Raw genomic sequence first — 21,153 nt, forward strand, 5'->3', positions numbered from 1 at the left:
TGAGTGTTAGGCTGTCTTGCTCAGAAACACGGAGGTGACCTCCCATGGTCACCAATGCCTGGCATGCATGTTGTAATAACAAAACATCCACTTATATATGTTTTCTTTCTTTGTATCATATGTATATATGCATGCTTGTGTGTGTGTGTGTATACGTATATATATGTATAAACATATATATATAGATATATATATATATATTTTAACTCCAACAAGCAGCAGAGCTCATTTTGAAGTTCATTAGGAAGACGCCCTTTGTTGAAAAGCAGTTCGGCGATCACATTACTGGAAATGATATAGCTGCTTCCTAGACCTTTCCTGAGCCTGGCTGTATTTCTGCCCTTGGGTTTCACATATCCAACTTTGATTTAGTTTTTGTTATTTGCTACCAAGAGAACCTAAGCTAATATGTCTTATTATCAACACACTTTTACCAGCCTCCACTGTATTTACACTAGAGTAAATAGCTCTTCTAGGGTAGTAAATGACATTCTCCCCTTTATCCCTACTACAGAGTCCACTGAAAGGAAAAAGGATCAAGGGTGGAAGGGATCAAATAAGAACAATTTCCCGAATGGAAATACAGAATACTGAAGCCTGCTACCATATGCATCTCTTCTCACCTAAAAGTGTTTTCCTCATAATTTACAGAATTTTAATTCCTTAGATCAACCTTCCCAAGACTGTGTTCAGTATCAGCCAGTGCCTCAAAAACATTCACAAGTGTTCAGTGGAAAACTTGTATTAATCGAATTAGCAGGATTTTTTGGTTTGTTTTTTCAGTTTTTGTTTATTCTAGGAATTTTAGGTCTGATGTAAAAAATATACATTTTGAATGTATAACGTGGGGATAAAATATTCAGTGTTTCCCAAACATTCTGATCATGGGATTCTTTTTCTACCAAATCTCACAGAACAGTATTCCAAAGAAAATAGCTTTGGAAACAACGTTAAAAGGTCCCACTGTGGGCTTCTCTGGTGGCGCAGCGGTTAAGAATCCATCTGCCAATGCAGGGGACATGGGTTTGATCCTTGATCTGGGAAGATCCCACATGCCGCGGAGCAACTAAGCCCATGTGCCACACTACTGAGCCTGTGCTCTAGAGCCCGCAAGCCACAACTACTGAAGCCTGTGCACCTAGAGCCCATGATCCGCAACAAGAGAAGCCAGCGAAATGAAAAGCCCATGCACCACAATGAAGAATAGCCCCCACTTGCCGCAACTGGAGAAAGCCCGCATGCAGCAACAAAGTCCCAACGCAGCCAAAAAATAAAATAATATAAAAATAAAATAAAATTAAAAAATAGGGCCCTTCGTGTGTTGTTCCAGAAGCACACACCTGGTAGCTAAACCTCATTCACTTTCACTTAGAGGTCATTATGAGGAACGGGAACCTTTGCTGTGAAGGTTTCAGCACAGTAAGCTTTAGACAGTAAGTGTAATGCAGGGCCCTCACCATGACAGTGGGTAGATATCACACACATCCATTTTGTTTCCTGATAGGTAACTCCCAACACTGTATTTTTCCATCTGTTCTAATTTCCATTTCTAAATGAATGGTCTCTGGGAATGATAACATTGATGTTTCTCCAGCACTTATATCAAAGTCAAGAGAAACTTTAAGGCTGCTAAGTAGTTTATATTCTTCACCTCCCTCTACCTATGTATTCATCTCACCAGCAGCAGAATTCTTCATTTATTTTCCAGACTAGATGGCTGAATTTTGGTCAGTAATACACCTTTTGGTCAAAAACAGTCTGTGCCTGCATCTTTTTGAAAATAAGATGACTGTTCCTCTCACCAAAGCATGCTGAAATTTCTCAGAATTCAGACATTTAACTATAAGAAAAGAAATAAGGCATACATACTACAAAACACTGTAGTAATAAAGTCCAAGATTGTTAAATAAATATATAATAAGTAACGTGTTTAATGTGTAGCATGTTTTTCCTCCAGCAGAGATGATCAACATTATTCACATCATTATTTGATTTTTGAATGAGCACCTTATGGCAATGCATTCCTCTTTAGGTTCAATGCAGGACTTATCAAGTTTCTCTCCAGCCCTAAAATACATGATGCAATTCTATAAATTGAAACTGCATGATTCCCAAACAATATAGTGGGCATGAGACAATATCAAAAATCTTGTATATTTTTAAAATTTAAATGTGTTCCCACAACAACCCTTAGGTATCAATTCTCATGACACCTCCACTGAATTTGATAAGGTGTCTATTTTATTCCCAGGCAGATTCAGCGTAATACAAAACTATTATTTTCTCAATATGAGAAATATTCTATCACATTAATACATGATTATATAAGGCTGGAAAATAAGAAGGTGATTAAAGCAAGCTTCTCAACAAGAATACTATTTCAGTCTGGCCCATCTTATTAACCACAACTTTCATTTGTCTACTGTTTGGCTGATTAATTCGATTCAACAGGCATTCACTCTTTTTTTTAAAATAAAGTCCAATATTCTCGACTGTTTATTCTATTTTATTTTATTTTATTTATTTATTGGCTGCGTTGGGTCTTCATTGTTGCGCATGGGCTTTCTCTAGTGGTGGCGAGCGGGGGCTACTCTTCGTTGCACTGTGCAGGCTTCTCATTGTGGTGGCTTCTCGTTGCAGAGCAGGGGCTCTATGCATGTGGGCTTCAGTAGTTGCAGCACATGGGCCCTAGAGGGAACGGGCTTCATTAGTTGCAGCATGTGGGCTCAGTAGTTGCGGTGCACGGGCTCTAAGGTGTGTGAGCTTCAGCAATTGTGACTCACGGGCTCTAGAGCGCAGGCTCAGTAGTGTGGCGCCCAGGCTTAGCAGCTTCGCGGCATGTGGGATCTTTCCAGACCAGGGCTCAAACCCGTGTCCCTGCACTGGCAGGTGGATTCTTAACCACAGCACCACCAGGGAAGTCCCAAGCATTTATTCTTAATAAATGAGTTTGTGCTGGGGAATCAAAGTTAAATAAGACATGTACTTGGTCCAGTTAAACTAAATAGATTAGCACTTTGCCAATTTTCTAAGAGGAAAATACAAGTCCAATATGAGGTTATTTTAATAAACAATTAAATCAATAGTATAGCTAGGGAGTGTTTTCATTTATTACTCTCCATTTTAGCTTTATAAAGAGGTATGCTACCCAGTCGTTCAACAAACTCACAAATGGGAATGCAGCAATTTTTAATAAGTATGAGAAATAATGTAGGCCAGCTATTCTTCCTCTCTGAATGGTGGACTCTAAATGAATCTAAAGCATCATCAAAAAAAGTAAAATAAATCAAAAACAAATGAAGCATCATCATAATGACCATCATCTGGGTAAATTATGCTGTCGAAATAACATGTTAAGGAACTTCCTCTTCCTAATAATAAGGAATGTTACCTGATGGAGAGAGAGAATTTGGGGAAGAGCAATAATACAACATGATCAACAGATTAAATTTTAGAAAACAAGGACACTCATTTGTTTACATATTTTACACTGCTGTTCCCTACAGACAGAGGAGGCACCTGAAGGTATATTTTACTAGTGTGGGTCACATAGGAGTCTTCTAAGGAACTGGTTTAAAAACATCATTCCAAAACTAGTAAAAAAAAAAAAAAGTTATTTCCACTGTAGATTTGAACCTGTAAGTAATCTATAGATAAATGTAATCTAAAAAATATTAGGGCAGCCTTAATGGCAGTTCTTTATATAAGAAAGAAACACATACTTGCTGAAAGCTTTTACAGCATCACTAGCTTGCATCCAATAATAAAAACAGCCTACACTTTTTATTTTTACATCTTTATTGGAGTATAATTGCTTTACAATTTGGTGTTAGTTTCTGCTTTATAACAAAGTGAATCAGTTATGCATATACATATGTTCCCATATCTCTTCCCTCTTGTGTCTCCCTCCCTCCCACCCTCCCTATCCCACCCCTCTAGGTGGTCCCAAAGCACCGAGCTGATCTCCCTGTGCTATGCGGCTGCTTCCCACTAGCTATCTATTTTACGTTTGGTAATGTATATATGTCCATGCCACTCTCTCACCTTGTCACAGCTTACCCTTCCCCCTCCCCATATCCTCAAGTCCATTCTCTAGTAGGTCTGTGTCTTTATTCCTGTCTTACCCCTAGGTTCTTCATGACATTTTTTCCCTTAGATTCCATATATATGTGTTAGCATACAGTATTTGTCTTTCTCTTTCTGACTTACTTCACTCTGCATGACAGACTCTAGGTCCATCTGCCTCACTACAAATAATTCAATTTCGTTTCTTTTTATGGCTGAGTAATATTCCATTGTATATATGTGTCACATCTTCTTTATCCATTCATCCGATGATGGAAACTTAGGTTGTTTCCATCTCCTGGCTATTGTAAATAGAGCTGCAATGAACATTTAGGTACATGACTCTTTTTGAATTTATGGTTTTTGAATTATGGTTTATGGTATATGCCCAAAGGTGGGATTGCTGGGTCATATGGTAGTTCTATTTGTAGTTTTTTAAGGAACCTCCATACTGTTCTCCATAGTGGCTGTACCAATTCACATTCCCACCAGCAGTGCAAGAGTGTTCCCTTTTCTCCACACCCTCTCCAGCATTTATTGTTTCTAGATTTTTTCATGATGGCCATTCTGACTGGTGTCAGATGATATCTCATTGTAGTTTTGATTTGCATTTCTCTAATCATTAAAGGTGTTGAGCATTCTTTCATGTGTTTGTTGGCAGTCTGTATATCTTCTGTGGAGAAATGTCTATTTAGGTCTTCTGCCCATTTTTGGATTGGGTTGTTTGTTTTTTTGGTATTCAGCTGCTTGTAAATTTTGTAGATTAATCCTCTGTCAGTTGCTTCATTTGCAAATATTTTCTCCCATTCTGAGGGTTGTCTTTTGGTCTTATTTATGGTTTCCTTTGCTGTGCAAAAGCTCTGAAGTTTCATTAGGTCCCATTTGTTTATTTTCGTTTTGATTTCCATTTCTGTAGGAGGCGGGTCCAAAAGGATCTTGCTGTGATTTATGTCATAGTGTTCTGCCTATGTTTTCCTCTAAGAGTTTGATAGTTTCTGGCCTTACATTTAGGTCTTCAATCCATTTTGAGCTTATTTTTGTGTATGGTGTTAGGGAGTGATCTAATCTCATACTTTTATATGCATGTACCTGTCCAGTTTTCCCAGCACCACTTATTGAAGAGACTGTCCTTTCTCCACTGTACATTCCTGCCCCCTTTATCAAAGATAAGGTGACCATATGTGTCTTGGTTTATCTCTGGGCTTCATATTCTGTTCCATTGACCTATCTTTCTGTTTTTGTGCCAGTACAATACTGTCTTGATTACTGTAGCTTTGTGGTATAGTCTGAAGTCAGGGAGCCTGATTCCTCCAGCTCCATTTTTCGTTCTCAAGATTGATTCGGCTATTCGGGGTCTTTTGTGTTTCCATACAAATTGTGAAATTTTTTGTTCTAGTTCTGTGAAAAATGCCAGTGGTAGTTTGATAGGGATTGCACTGAATCTGTAGATAGCTTTGGGTAGTAGAGTCATTTTCACAGTGTTGATACTTCCAATCCAAGAACATGGTATATCTCTCCATCTATTTGTATCATCTTTAATTTTTGACTCTTAATGGACATTTCGTTTGTTTTCAGTTTGTGCTAATGCAAATCATGGACAGGAATCCTGCTGTACCACTTATTCTGGTGCATTTACACAGGGCGTGGGTGAGGGCTGCTGGCTCACAGGCTATTTATATACCTTCAGTTGATGGAGAGGGCTAAATGCTTTCCAAATTAGTTGTGTCGATTTATACTCCGGTATAAGTAGGGTAGAAGATTCCCATAGTACTCGAGGTCTACAATACCTGATACTACCAGATTGTATATATTTGTCCATCTCATTGGCATGTAGTTTCCTTGGTTTTGACTCACTTGTCGCTTATTACTTAATGAAGTCGTATGCTTTTCTCTGTTTACTGGCTGTTTGGATTTCCTTTTCTATGAGGTTTACATCAACTATTGTTATTTTTTATTATTATTTTTATTATTTTATTATTTATTTATTTGTGGTTGTGTTGAGTCTTCGTTGTTGCGTGCAGGCTTTCTCTAGTTGCGGCGAGGAGGGGCTACTCTTCATTGAGGTTGCTTCTCTTGTTAGGGTGCACAAGATCTAGGCGCACGGGCTTCAGTACTTCTGGCACGTGTGCTCAGTAGTTGTGGTTCGCAGGCTCTAGAGCGCCGGGTCAGTAGTTCTGGATGACGGGCTTCGCTGCTCCGCGGCATGTGGGATGTTTCCGGACCAGGGCTCGAACCCATGTCCTCTGCCTTGGCAGGCAGTTTCTTAACCACTGTGCCACCAGGGAAGTCCAACTATTGTTATTTTGAATTCTTCTCCATTTCCAAGTAATACTCTTACATGACTATTTTCTCACTAAATTGGAGGCATTATCTGTTCACTTTCTAACTTACTAATAAGTAAGGGTTTAGTTCCTCTACACTCTTTCCTATGTCCACACTGCTCAGTAAAGTTATGTCATCATGAGTTATTCCACTGCTCATGATCTCTTTGACTTGTAGTCATATACTTAAAAACCTACATTGTTGATCAACTAGAAACTCTCTCAACGTCACGCTTTGTAAAATGAGGACATTCATACCATCTTCCCTTTTTTCGACCTCCTGTCTACCTTCCAAACCTAGCTTTTACGTTGTCAAAGTTGAAATTTATATTCTGTTCTATGTGCAGTTAAGTCTTCTGTTATTTGAGAGTCACTACAGAGTAAGGTTTAAGAGAACAGGTGGAGAGCCTGAACTCAAAGGCTCGATCCAACCTTAAATTAGGTACAGCCTGGGCAAATTCCTTCCCTGACTTAGCTTCCTGTTCTCAAAAGTGGGAATGATATTAGCACCAACCTCATAAGGCTATTCAGAGAATTAAATGAGTTAATATATGCAAGAACATTTAGAGCCTAATATATACTAAGTACATACCAGTATACAATACATTTCAGTACATACCAAGTTAATACTCATACATACTAAGTATAGTTTACTTTAGTTATTTGTGATTACATGCAAGTTGACAATAAAAGCTGCAAACCAAGACAGTATTGCCATTATTACAATGAAATTAATATTGCCCACTGCAGATGTACTGTGTCTCTGTGTATAGACTACACCTCGTTCCATACTGTGCCAGTGTCACTGCCCTTGTGCAGGGTGACCATATACCCCAAGCCGCCTTGGGCTGTTCCAGTTTATACCTGTTGTCCTGATGTTACAGCATTAGAGTGCCTCCTTACACTATTGAAGTGTAAGGAGTTTGGACAAGTTCTGGTTTGGACAACAAATTAGATACGTGGTCATTACCCCTGTGTGTCACTGAAAAGGGGGACATCTCTAGTGTCAAGTTGAAGTGGATTCTTCCTTTCCTCACCAATACTAGGTTAAAAATCAACCATAGTTTAGTTGGCTTTATGTTTATGTCCGTATAGCCTTTTCTCCTCTGGAGTTCACGTTCCTTCTCCTCTTCCTCTCCCTCCTCCCTTCCAACAGTGCCTAATACCTAGTAAGTACAATATGCCTCAAGGTGTTTCTATGCTCTCAATCACACAATCAATAGAAGCCTCTCCACTCTAGACTAGCTGCAATCTGCACTGAATCCCCTATTACCTTCCTTCTTGGTTTATTGCCTCATTTTGCTGGATTATTTCTATAAATAGCTTAAGCTTAAGGTGTAGCACAGGAGGTCAATTTTTCAAATTTCTTTCTGTACAAAATATCTTCTTCAGCCTCCACTTATGACTCATAGTTTGGCTGGATACAAACCCCTAGGGTGAAAAGTATGTGCCTGAAAAACTTTGGAGGTATCTTTCTAATGCCTTCCAGGATCCATGGTGCTCATGACAAGTATGATAAAGTCAGATTTAAAATTTTCTTTTTAGGTAGCCAGTATTTTTCTCTCTGGAATGGATGTATCCTCTCAGTATTTTATTCTATTTTAATTTATTTTTTCAGTATTTTAAAGTTTCACAAGGAAGGGTGCCTAGGTATGAGGCTATTCTTGCTCGTCTTGTATAACTATTTTCAGTCTGAGACCTGATGTCTACTTTCAGCTGTGGGGAATTTTGTTGCCCTTTGATAGCTTCCCTCCAGTTTTTTTCTGGGTCTGGAGTTTCTAATAGTAACATGTGGGATCTCCCAGATGCAGCCTCTCTAACATATTTCTATCACATTTTCCATTGTGTCTTTCTTTTTTATACACTGAGAAATTTTTAAAATTCCTACTGAATTTATTTCAGCAACCATATTTTCATTTCCAGGAGACCTCTCTTGATTTCTGAACATTCTCTTTTTAATTAACTCCCTAGTCTTATTTTATAGTTTCTAGCTGTTTTTAAACCTCTCTCAGGATATTAATTAAGGTTTTTCCTTAAATTATTTTGTTCCCTAAATTGTCCCTGGTCCTACTAGGATGTTTTCACTCTTTCTCCCCCTCTCTGATGTTGTAAGCTTTACTCAGCTATCAGGCAAATGACAGTTATTTTCTATTTAAGAATGAGTGCAGAGGGCTTCCCTGGTGGCGCAGTGGTTGAGAGTCCGCCTGTCAATGCAGGGACACGGGTTCATTCCCTGGTCTGGGAGGATCCCACATGCCGCGGAGCGGCTGGGTCCGTGCGCCATGCTGCTGAGCCTGTGCATCCGGAGCCTGTGCTCCGCGATGGGAGAGGCCACAGCCATGAGAAGCCCGCGTACCGAAATAAAAAAAAAAAAGAATGAATGCAGAAAGCTCCCTGAAGTCAACGATTGATTGGCTTCTTATGCAGGAAGAAGCGGGGAGTAACTGTAACAGGATCCCCCCCAAACACAATTTTCTCGGGTGTAAAAACTCACACTAGCTGCCCTAGATCTCGCCAGTTTCACTGTTTTCAAAATGAAATCATCTCATTTCAGGAGGGTGAGGGCGGGGCTGGGTGTCCACTCATCCAAACACAACCCTTCAATGAGCTCCCCTATTTCAGTCACACTTTTAACTAACTCCACCCTCTCTCATACATGCGCATCAAAGCACGGAGCTACTTCTGCAGGTGGGGTCAGAATCCTCCTCAGTTGCACGTGGTCCCTGTGCATATTCTAGGTGATGCTTTTCCTCTGTTCTACTGCTTCGGTTTCACACTCTTCCACCTGTCTTCCGTCTTTCCAAACTATGTTGAAATCTCTTGATTGTCGTGGGCTTATATACTTAAACACTTTGATACCATCATTTTTGTGTCTTGTCAAAATGGAGAAGAGATAAAAGGGTTCTCATGCATTCTGAATCTGCTATTCTGTGGTCCCAGTGTTTAAACTTCTTGGTCTTCCCCAGTGTCTATCATTGCTTTTAGAAATACAATCTCCTGGTCTACTCGTGAAGGAAATGAATACACCACATCTAAAATGACAAGGAATGCGGGTTACATGCTCTAGGGTCCTGTCATACTCTGCCATTTACTAATAAACCACTTACGTGCTACAAATTGTAGGTGCTCATTTATAAAACGAAAGGGGGTAACTCTACATGAACTAAAGATTTCTCCTGCTCTAAATCATAATTTTCTAAGTTCTTTTCTTAAAATTTCTCTATATTATCATTAATTTTCATTAAAAAAATAAAAATCGGGCTTCCCTGGTGGCACAGTGGTTGAGAGTCTGCCTGCCGATGTAGGGGACATGGGTTCGTGCCCCGGTCCAGGAGGATCCCACATGTGGTCGAGCGGCTGGGCCCATGAGCCATGGCTGCTGAGCCTGCGCGTCCGGAGCCTGTGCTCCGCGACGGGAGAGGCCACGACAATAAGAGGCCCGCGTACTGCAAAAAAAAATAAAATAAAATAAAAAAATAAAAATCTAACTTTCTCTTTTGAAAATCAAAGAGTAATTCCCATAGTCCTACAATAATGGGATAATTAGTTCTGAAACCTGTCAAGTTTCATGTTTCATATGAAAAGAAAATCACATTAAATAATTTTTAAATTTAAATAATTAAATTTAAATAATTTTTAAAAATTACACATGGACTTCATAGCACAAAGACAAGGTCCCCCCAAATGGTGTTGCTTTATTTACTAGAAGTGTTCAGCTCTGCATTGAAGTTGAAATAAAATAAATATATTATTTTTGAGGTGCAAAAATTTCTTATGAAAATCAATTTTTCTTTTCTGTCCATACAAACCAAAGTATGGAATGACATTAGAGGTCAGGTTTATTTGGTAATAGAATGTAGCTTCTTGATATTTTTGATTTTAGGAAAGGAGAATATCAACATCGAAACGTTTTTCAACTTTACTTTTATTTAAAATGAGGCCAAGAGAGAAAAAATAAATAAATAAAAAAATAAAAAATAAAATGAGGCCATATTTTCCTCTTATAAAAAGAGAGTTCAACTAGAACTGTCAATTTTCTCATCTTTCAACAAGATCACTGAATCAGCTGACTGTATTCATTCAGAACTCAATTTCCTTATCTTATGATCACTAAGCTTCTCCCTAAATCTAATATACTAAGGCTCTAAGGAAAGGAAAATATATTACTAACGACAAGTTTTGATTTTTATTTCTTAGAGTTCAAATGTCCACCATTCACCTTGGTCTAAGTTTAAGGAACCATTCAAGGGGATACAATGCAGATGGCATGAGAAAACAGAACCCTCACACAAGCTGTGCAGTGTTGCACTCAGGCTTCCATTTGAAAAATAATCTTCTCTATAGCTTTAAAGTGATAATTTTGTACCTGCAATGCTTCTTGTTTCAAACGGATTTTCTCTGGCTCCTCCTGAACACGTTCTGAGGAATCATCGACCTCTTCGATTTCTGAGGAGGAAGGACTTTCTACTGTCACAGTCACAGGAAATTCTGATGGACCTGAGTGTCTGAGGAAGAAGATAAGAAATCACAGAGTTGTTACACTAAAGTGCAAAGAAAGAAGACAAGATTGTAAAATAGATAACACAAGCCAGATCCAAATATGCAAATATTAGAGGGCATTTAACAAAAGTGATCTGCGGTATCATCAGCAGTCTCTCACTGCTCCTTAGTCTAAAACAGGCAATGACTAAGTAAAAGTACAGGAACTTATTTTTGCTATGTTACTGTACAGACCTCTGTTGTACGTGGTTAGGATTAGTAATGGGAATTGCCCATATTATTTTATTAAGTTTCTTTCACAGAAGCCAAGTGAAGATCCAAGGTAAACATTTCTTCTCAGATCAACTTTATACTGCAAATGAAAAATTTATTCTTCACCATCAGACAAAAACAGTCTGGAAGAAAATGTAGTTTTTCAGAGGAAAATACATCAGTAAAGGGACTGATGAATAATCAGGAAGTCAACATATCTAAGCTGTGAATAATAGACATTAGAATTTTAAAAGATAAATCACATACACATACACAACTAAAACTGACCCATCAAAAATTTCATCTTCTCACCACCCTTAAGCCAAAACCAGGGCAACGATTCTCCCAGCAAGCTTCACTGCCACTGCAGTGTTGTTCAATAGGACATTTCCAAACATTTAAAAACTGACCTGGCCACAACCCCATAAAAGTCTACAGATCATAAAGAACTGTGCTGGGATTATATAACCACGCAGAAGACAAGTCACTAGGACATCATGTTGACAACAAGCAGCAAACCCTGCAGCCTAGGAAAACCCTAACAGGAGAACGAGGTGCACACCCCTCTCTCCGGGAACGCAAGGTCAGGACTGACACCCAAGATGCTCTTCTCTCAACCTCAGCAGTGGTGCCTTTCACAGAGCAACTAGGCAGTCTCCCAAGACCACTGGGAAGGAGAATCTGATACTGACAGTATTCGCTTGCCACGAGGCCATAAGCGAGGGAATGTGTGTGGCCTTGGTGAGAGAGCAGAGGTTTGGGAGGTGTTGCTTTATACTGGCTTTCAGATCAGGAATTTGTATATATAGCCTGCAAACAACGTTTCTTGAAAACATGCGAATATTCTTGAGTATGACAGCTCCATGTGAGGGGTCAGAAATGGCAGTCAAGTTCGTCTCACTGGATAACAGCTGATTTGCGGACTGGAAAACAGGCTTCCTTGTTTACAGACATAACCACAAGGCTGCCCGTTGTGTGCCAAATCCACACAACTACACAGTTGCATTGGGAGAGCGACCAAACATGTTTTACATGGATTTATTTCAGAGAGGGAAATGCTTCATGTAAGGCTCTGTCAGTTTAAAAAGCAAGAAGAATGACCATCCACCTTTCCCAATTCAAGCCCTATATATCATAAATATGATAGCTACACACCACCAACTGATTACATACATCATGAGCTTTGATGAATGGAAAGCCCCTAAAAAGATATCAACAAGACGAAGTTAGATCTTCATGTAAATACATCACCAGTTAAACCCAGTTAATACAACTATTTAGTATTATGTACAGTATCCATACTGTAGAATTGTGTATAAAAATAAATAAGCTCAAAAGAAGGACCTGGAAAGCTCTGCTATGGAGAAAACTGAACAGCATTAAGCCGACTGGCTTGGTAATAACTCTCTGAACGGCTGAGAGCCCCCTTCAGTTCCTATGTTCAGGATGGTTGAGATTTCAGTCTCACTTCTTTAAATGGTGATATTAATTGTTCTCTAATTTACCACTCTGTGTAACGAGGATGGACCTGAGATTAAGTGTCTCAGGAAGAAGATAGGAAACCACAGAGTTGTTAAACTCAAGTGCAAACATTGGGGATTCAACACTATAGTTTAGGCAACAGCAATTCACATCACCATTTGGTCATATTCTTTCTACAAAACAAAAGCTGCACTCACATGTATGAAAAGACAAAAATTAACTGCCATCTGTATCAATATGTTAATGTGCTTCAATCACATATGTTTTCATGAAAGTTTAAACATCAAATCACCTTTAAGATCTTGACCATGTGATCTGTTCCCTGCCATGTCAGATTATACCCTGTGAAGTTTACTGTCTTAACAGTGATAGAGTTCTTTATACCTTGACAAGTAACTAAAAGGAAAAAAAAAAAACACACACACACACACAATAAGATGAAGAGCCTATACCTTTGTCAATCTTGACTTATTTGCTTTTCTTGAGTCAATTGGAGGTTTATAGCCACATTCTTAAAATCATTAACTACAATCTTCCCAAACAGGTAATTGATGAACTGATGCATCCTAAAACTCATCAGTAACAAAGTGTTATTCCAGTTTACAGCAACAGTTTAATTCTATTTAGGTACGAAAACTGAATACACTGAATACTGCAAACTTTATTCCCAACCACTCAGTAAAGTACTACATACTTTTGAGACAAAGGAAAAAGAAAGAAAAACCTAAAAAGCATAAGACTCCTCCGATTTTCATTTCCAATGATACATGCCAATCTTGATGATCAATCAGCGATTTAAATGTCAACTATAAACCTAGTATTTTATGAGCTGCTATGCAGTATACTAGAGCAATAGAAGAGAGAGGACCTCAAACTCTCTGTTCCCTCAGATTGAAAGGCAGGTTTCCTGACCCCTCCAGACCACTACTGGACACAGGGAAGGCACACTAACCTTTCAGGACCCTAATCAAGAGTCACCTGCTTTGTGATTACTTCCATGACACACCCTCACCAACACCACTGAGTTTGCTGCTCCTGTGGGACGTTACATCTATCTCTTATTTTAACACATACCACAGTGCCTCATAATTATGATTGCAGATAGATGTTCTAACAATTGAAAGAGAATGATGACTTTTTTGCTCTTCATCTTGCTATTTCCCTTCCCATAATACTTCTTGAAGAGAAACCATAAAAATATAAACAAACAGAGAAAACAGAAAATATACAAAACATGTAGTTTGTGGCTTAACACAAACTTAAGTAAGATTAATTCTGACAGTATCCAGCATGACAAACTTCCATGGTACAAATGAGAATGGACCAAGGTTTGAGCAGGTACAGGAGACAATCCAGGCATGAACACTACCAACAAAAGGTAGACAGGAAAAGGTAGACAGACATGGTGTGTAGGAAATCACGAGACCAGTCTGATGGGAAGACACTTAAACAAGACTGAAACCCACTTTCTAAACCTCCATCCCCAACTGGACAATTCACAAGACACAGGTGCACCAAAGAAGCCAATTATTCAATCCCTTTAATGGGGAGGAACAGTTTAAACTTTTACTGGTTTAGTTAGCCCCAAAAGCAACTATCAAATGTTGGCAGGACACAATGAAGGCTCACGTTTGTTAACATAGTGAAGTCTCTCTCTCACACAACTAGCCCACTTAGCTCCATGTTCCTTAGCGCACCCGACGCACTTACACAGCATTTATGAGCTTTACACAACTGAAAGGTCACATCTTTATTTCTTATCGCAGGAACACGACTTCTGTAAACTCTTTTTCTGTCACAACCTAAAGCAAAATTATTGTAAAATGAGTGATTTAAACCATACATTTTATCATCATTAAAAAGTATCTAAATAAAAACAAAAGCATCTGCTCTGGGCTAAGGATTAGAAACGACTCCTGCCCTTAAAGCCTTCATTAAGGAGGAAGATGTATAAACTCAAAATTTCAATCACATGAGATAAATAAACGTAACCTTTATGCACAGAGCTTCCTATGGAGGCAAAAAGTTATATCTAAGTGACGGCTTCATGATAACCCTGAAGTACAGTCTGGAAAGATGAGGCTATGCAGAGGTGGAGTAGGAGGTGCATTAGCTGCAGAGGGAACATGTGTGAAAAGACACTCAAGCCTGACTCCTGCTGGGCACTGTAAATGCTGCAGGTGGGGATGACTAAAGGCCAGGGGTCCAAGTGTGAGAAGAGACAGAAATGAAAATAGAGATGTTGGTCCAAGCAAGCCTGGGAGAGAGCATGGCTTGTATCCCACAGGTGGTGAGACCTGGGGCTACCACTAGCTGAGTAAGAAAAAGGCTCTCTGCTGATTAGAAAAAGGCTCCCCGCTGCTGAAGGACCGACTAGATAAAGGGAGTGATCACAAAAAGCTCCCCTTCCTCAGGGCAAAGAGCCCTATAAGGCTTGGCCGAGCACAGTTCATACTACTCGCCTCCGTGCAGGGCACATGCTGGGCGGCTAGTATGCACTAACTCTGTGTGGGAAAGCCATTAGCAGCATTATTTTAAGCACATCTTTTTCTGTTAGAAGATCACTTAACCCGAGGAGGCAGATGAACTTAGAGGAACTGAACCCAGGGGCCGTGAAACCACCCAGGAGTTTCTGCCACAGCCTGGGCAAAATGTAATATGGATGAAGAAGCAAATTTAGGAGGAGGCCAAAATTTACAAGCTAGACCCACTGGATGCAAGACATAAAGAAAGTTCAGTGAAGGAACTCTGAAGAGAATGGGCTCTACAATAAATTTTTCTTACATTCAATGTCAAATATCAGGCAAAATTCAGTACAGTGGCCTTTAAGGTCCCTTCCAGCTCTAATTTCTTTTGATTTCTAACTTATTACTCTGGTTAAGTCAAGTCCCTTCAGAGGTACAGAACAGTTCTTATACCTGAATGGGACGCAAAGAATAATCTGACTTCTCTTCACCAGGGGAGGAGTTGAACTATCCTTGCAGAAGAGATAACAGATGGTGTGAACCCCAGATCCTAGAAAAGGGCCAGGCACACGATAAGTATTCAGCTTTTCAAAATCAAATGAACAATCATTTCCTGTCCTAGATCTTTACACCCTTCCTCTGCTGGCTACTTTCTCACAGCTTATAAACATCCTCAAATACACCCACTTAAAAATCTCTCAGACCTATGATTCTTTGGATCTTCTTGTGGATAACCTAAGTCTCTACCATGCCTTCAAACACCTGTCCTCCCAAAAAGCCCAGATCTGTACCTTGGGTCCAGACCCGTCTACCAGGCCCCTCTAAAGCACTGAAGATGAAGTAAGATCCTCTCGCCACCCCCAATCCCTTCCTACTGGGCTCTGTATCTCTCAAAAAGATGCAGCTGTAAACTGTCACCCACGCTTGCTGCCCTCCCTTTTCTAACTGGTCACCAGGCCCTACCCATTCTCTCTCAGATCTGCAAAACCCAGTCCCACCTTTCATAACTTCAGTGGGACCCTCAGATTACAATTCACCCTGCACCAGATCAACTGCCTCCCACATGGAGGTCCGAGTGAGCCTCTAAACCACAAGTTCATCTCACTGTTCTTTGGTGTTTCCCACAGCCTTCAGGATAAACATCCAAACTTCTGACAGGACAAACAAGGCCCCCTTCTCTTGGGCCCCACTAAGTTTCCAGTATCAACTCTCATTTCTTTCCCAAACCCTGAGTTCCAGTCCTGTACAGTAGTTTTGCCATATTTTCTTATATTTCTCAAACTTCAACACACACTGCTCTCTCCTGCCACCCCAGGAGCTTCTACATATCCTTAGAAAGGATGGCACCTCCTCCAAGAATCCTACCCTGAACTTCCCCTTCCAAGATTCTGTGCTCTGCAAAGGGGAAAGGTGGGAGGGGGAGGGATACATTAGGACTTTGGCGTTAACATAGACACACGACTCTATATCAAATAGATCATCAACAAGGACCTACTGCAGAGCACAGGGAACTCTACTCCATAGCCTGGAACAAACTGTGCGGGAAAAGAATCTGAAAAGGAATGGATATATGTATAATGGAATCACTTTACTGTACACCCGAAACTAACACAATATTGTAAATCAACTATCCTCCAATATAAAATAAAAATTAAAGAAAAAAGATATTCTGTGCTCTATAGCACCAGAACTCACTTCTTCCAGAGCACTGACTACTGTGCTTGTGTTTACCTACCGCCCAGTAGAAGGGAAGATTACCTAGGGCAGAAGCATCGTCTCCAGCAGCCCTTGGTTCTGACAACTCATTCAAGTGCCAGGCTACTTTACACACATAACCTGCTTAATTAATTCTAAGAACCCACAGAAAGAGTGGTTTTTAATGTCATTTTACAAGTGTGGGGATTGTAGTGCAAAAGTAACCTGCCCAGGCCACAGACAGCATAAGCCCTGGAATTCAAACCCTAGGCTGCCTTCACACCAGTGCCCTTTCCACTATATGATACGAGTACTGAAAAACAGATTTTTTTTTCCCTGAGCCTTGTTTTAATGGAAAGGAAATGAAGCTGGGATATATCCATTTCCTAATCGCTTTGGTGTGTACCAGGCAAAGTCATTCAACAGACCAGGTAACATCTGTGCAACAATTAACGATGCTCCAAACTGTGCTAAGTGTTCTACTTTGTAGAGTCTAGAAGCATTAACACAGTGCATCCTTGTAACCGCCACAGAGATGGGGTCCTGTTAAGCCCACGCTACAGATGAGAACACTGAGACCTTGAAGCCTTAAGGCACTCGGCCGGGGTCACCGAGCTGGCAGGAGTCCTAGGCCGCACGCCCCGTCTAGTGCACGCACACCCGGTCACTGGGCACTGGTTCTAGTGCCCACCCTCCACCTTGCACCATTTAAAACCCCGCTTCTCAGCGCCCACACGAGGGGCCCTGGAAGCGGGAAGTACAAACCTGTCTCGACAAGCCGTGGCTGGAAGAAGCTCTGGATACAGATCAGGGGCAGCGGGTGCTCAGGAGCGGCGCCCAGTGCACCCCGCGGAGGCGGTCGGCCTTAAGTCCAGCAGGCCCTCCTGTAGGGAAGCGCGCACGGAGGGCAGAGGCACCGAGTCCTGCAGCGCGCACAGGTCCTCAGAGCGCGGAAAGATATCGGCCACGCTGTCCCGGCGCAGCTTCACCAAGGGATCATGGCCCGAGCGCGGCCTCGGGGACGCTGGCTGCGGACACGATGCCCACACCCGCCTGGGGGCCCCGGCTCGCCTCCCGGCCCCTCGGGCGCCCACCGCCCGGCGGCTGCGGCCCCGCAGCGTGCGCAGGACCGGCGTCGCAGCCAGAAGACATAGGGCCACGGGCCCCAGCTACGCCAAACCCCCCCCCATGCCGCGCTCCGGACACCCCGCAGGGCCTGGTGCTGGCGCACGCATCTACGCCCTCCACGCCGCGGGGCTGCCGTTTAAGTCAGCGGGCGGGACCGTGGGGGCGGGGCTCGAGGACGTCAGCACGCTCGCCGTGCGTCGCGTCCGCAAGCAGCCTGTCTCCCATGGTGACGCGGCCTGAAGAGTAGGGGCTTGAGCTCTGAGACTAAGGCAGCGCGAAACGTTGGAGGTGTGGAGACTTTGGGGCTTCCAAAAAGCGTTTGCTGACTCATCCAAACAAAAGTGAGACCTGGTTGTATCAACGCGTTTGAAAAGTAAACTCCCGTAAGTGTCTGTGCTCCCCCCGCCCAGGAGAGAGCGTGTATTCCGTGAGGGACACACGAAAGGCTGAGTGAACGTCTGCCTGTGGTCCCTTACCTGGTGCACGGGTGTGTGAATTTATGCGGAGAGCTCTTAATTTCTGTCGTTTCTGCTAACTTGACACGGTAGTTGGCAAATGGTGACGTGTTCCATGCATTCAGGACATGATCGTGGTTACTAATAATCACTTTGTTTTGTACTGACAACTCCACAGAGAATTTACTACTGAATATCCACTTTACAGAAGAGAAAGTGAGGCGTAGGAAGTGAAGTGACCGAGTAAGAGTAAGGACTCAGACAATTGGTGTTAGTAAATGAACCCTGCAAGGAGGCCGTTAGCCTGCGGTGGCTCTAGTGATGTGGCCGCCTACGTAAAGCAACCGAAATCTAAGCCTGTCAACGCCTCAGGGTGACGCACACCGCTGAGGACAACCAGTCACAAACCACCAACTAGGCTTTAAAGCGATAGCAAGTCAGTCACTTCCTTGCTTTGCTTCTGCCCTTTGAAACTAAAAATCTCTGCAGCTCCTGTGGCTGGAGTGCTCCTCACCACTTCCGCTTTGGCGGTGCCTGAATTGAATCTAGTTTTGCTCACGTAAAGTCTTCTTTTAAACATGCCTCAGTTTGTCTTTTAACATTGGCCGTAGAAGTTGGATTTGTGTCCAGTTTCTAGAACAGTGGTCGTCCTCTGGTGAGGCCTTAGGCGTTATGCATACAACGTTCCTCTTCTACCACCACCTGCTGGATGCCTCCACCCACTACCAGCTCCCGCGTATCAGATCCCCTAGATGTGGTCAGCAATGGCTTTCACATGCAGCGTGCTCACATTATAACATCGCAGACACTCCTCCGTCCTCCAGCCAGCGTGTGAACTGAAACATGACCATTCCTGTTGAAGAGCCTGCTGTGACCACTTTCCCAAACACAGCCACTCCCCAGCTGACCCTGGGTAACCACTCTTCTGAACTTGGTCTCCATCACTGCATGGATGTCTTTCTACTTAGGCTACATTTTTAAGTGTTCTTAAACCTCATAGAGTATTCTGCTATGTTTTCTCTTCTTACTTGCTTTTTTTAGTGTTATCTTTGCTAGGTTCATCCATGCTGACACGTAAAGATCTGTCTAGTTCATGTACTTTCCTCACTATGTAGGATTCCCATGTAGGGAAATACAATAATTTATATGTGCATTTTCCTGTTGATGCACATTTAAATTGTTTCCAATTTTCAGTATGATTTCTGTTTTAAAAATTTTTTATATACTTTTTAAAGGTTACTTTACATTTACAGTTATTACAAAATATTGGCTCTATTCCCTGTGTTGTACAATACATGTTTGAGCCTATCGTACACCCAGTAGTTTACATCTCTCACTTCTCCACCCCGTATTGCCCCCTCCTCCCCCTCCGCACTGGCAACCATTAGTTTGTTCTCTATATCTGTGACTCCCCTTCTTTTTGTTATATTCGGTAGATTGCTGTATTTTTTAGATTCCATATATAGGTGATATCCTACGGTGTTTGTTTTTGTTTGACTTATTTCACTTACCACAATGTCCTCCAAGTCCATCTATGTTGCTGCAAATGGCAACATTTCTTTCTTTTTTAAGGCTGAGTAGTATGCCATTGGTTATATGTACCGCATCTTCTTTATCCATTCATCACTTGATGACACTTAGGTTGCTTCCATATCTTGGTAATTGTAAACACTGATGCTCCGAACATTGGGGTGCATGTATCTTTTCAAATACATGTTTTTGAAAACACGTGTTTTTGTTCTTTTTGGATTTATACCCAGGAGTGGAGTTGTTAGGTCATATGGTAGTTCTATTTTTAGTTTTTGAGAACTCTCCATACTTTTGTCCACAGAGGCTGCACCAGTTTACATTCCTACCAAGAGTGTACCAGGATTCCGTTTTCTCTAAAAATTGTAAATTTTCTTCCTAGGGGTAATTGAGATGATAGTTGAATAATAACATAAGATCAGGCGAAGTCTAAAGAAATTTTAGAAAAGCTGGATAGAGTAGGAGAACTTCTGTTCGCTGGCGTCTGAATGTTAGAGAGACACCAAGACATGTGGGCCAAGTTCTGGAGAGAAGGGAAACACCGACGCAAGCTTCACATTTGGTGCAGCTTTTCTCCTTGGGGCATTTGCTGATTCAAATGTTACAGCCTAGGAGCTGAAAAGCCAAAGACTTCAAAAGACTCTAACGACAGAAGCCAAACGGCAAGAACCGTTTTACATTGATAAACAGCATTTTAACTATGTAGAAGCAGAAAATGAAAAGAAAGAACTTTGCATTACATTTAATACAAGTTTAGGGAGATCTTTGTGGCATATTAGTGAACTTATTTGTGGAAATTTAGCCATGTACATTGTGTCGGAGAGGCACCAAGAGTTCAAGATTTCTCACAATTTGAGGACACAGTTGCCTTAAATGTAGGCATGGTGGCATCCATTTACATAGCAATGATTTGGAGGATGTTGTGTTAGTCAGCTCTTGCTGTGATAATGCTTTGGAACAAATCACCCCAAACTCAGTTACATAAACAAGAATTTATTTTTCTTGGACCTATGGGCTAGCTGCAGTGGCTCTCTTTTAGACCTCTAGATGGCTAGTTTTGCTCCGTGTCCTGGGTCAGTTTGAGGTCTCTCACACACATCTTCCTCTGGAGCCCAACTGTGAGGCCTCAGCTCCCAGGCCCTGTCTTCTCAAAAAGTTCACTGAAACATAAGAGGTGAGCCCAACCGCACAAGCCCATTTAAGGCCTCTTCTGCTCATTTAAGGCCATCATGTCTGCTCATACTTCAGTGACCAAAACATGTC

General features: G+C 41.4%; 1 protein-coding gene across 1 annotated transcript in view; it reads left to right on the forward strand.

Annotated features, from left to right (window-relative positions):
• LOC309808565 (interferon regulatory factor 6-like) overlaps nucleotides 1-21,153 on the forward strand; it is a 726,310-nt gene that overhangs the window by 384,079 nt on the left and 321,078 nt on the right. The window lies entirely within an intron of this gene.

The sequence above is a fragment of the Mesoplodon mirus genome (genome assembly GCF_964341445.2).
Source record: "Mesoplodon mirus genome assembly, chromosome: 7".
Taxonomy (NCBI): domain Eukaryota; kingdom Metazoa; phylum Chordata; class Mammalia; order Artiodactyla; family Ziphiidae; genus Mesoplodon; species Mesoplodon mirus.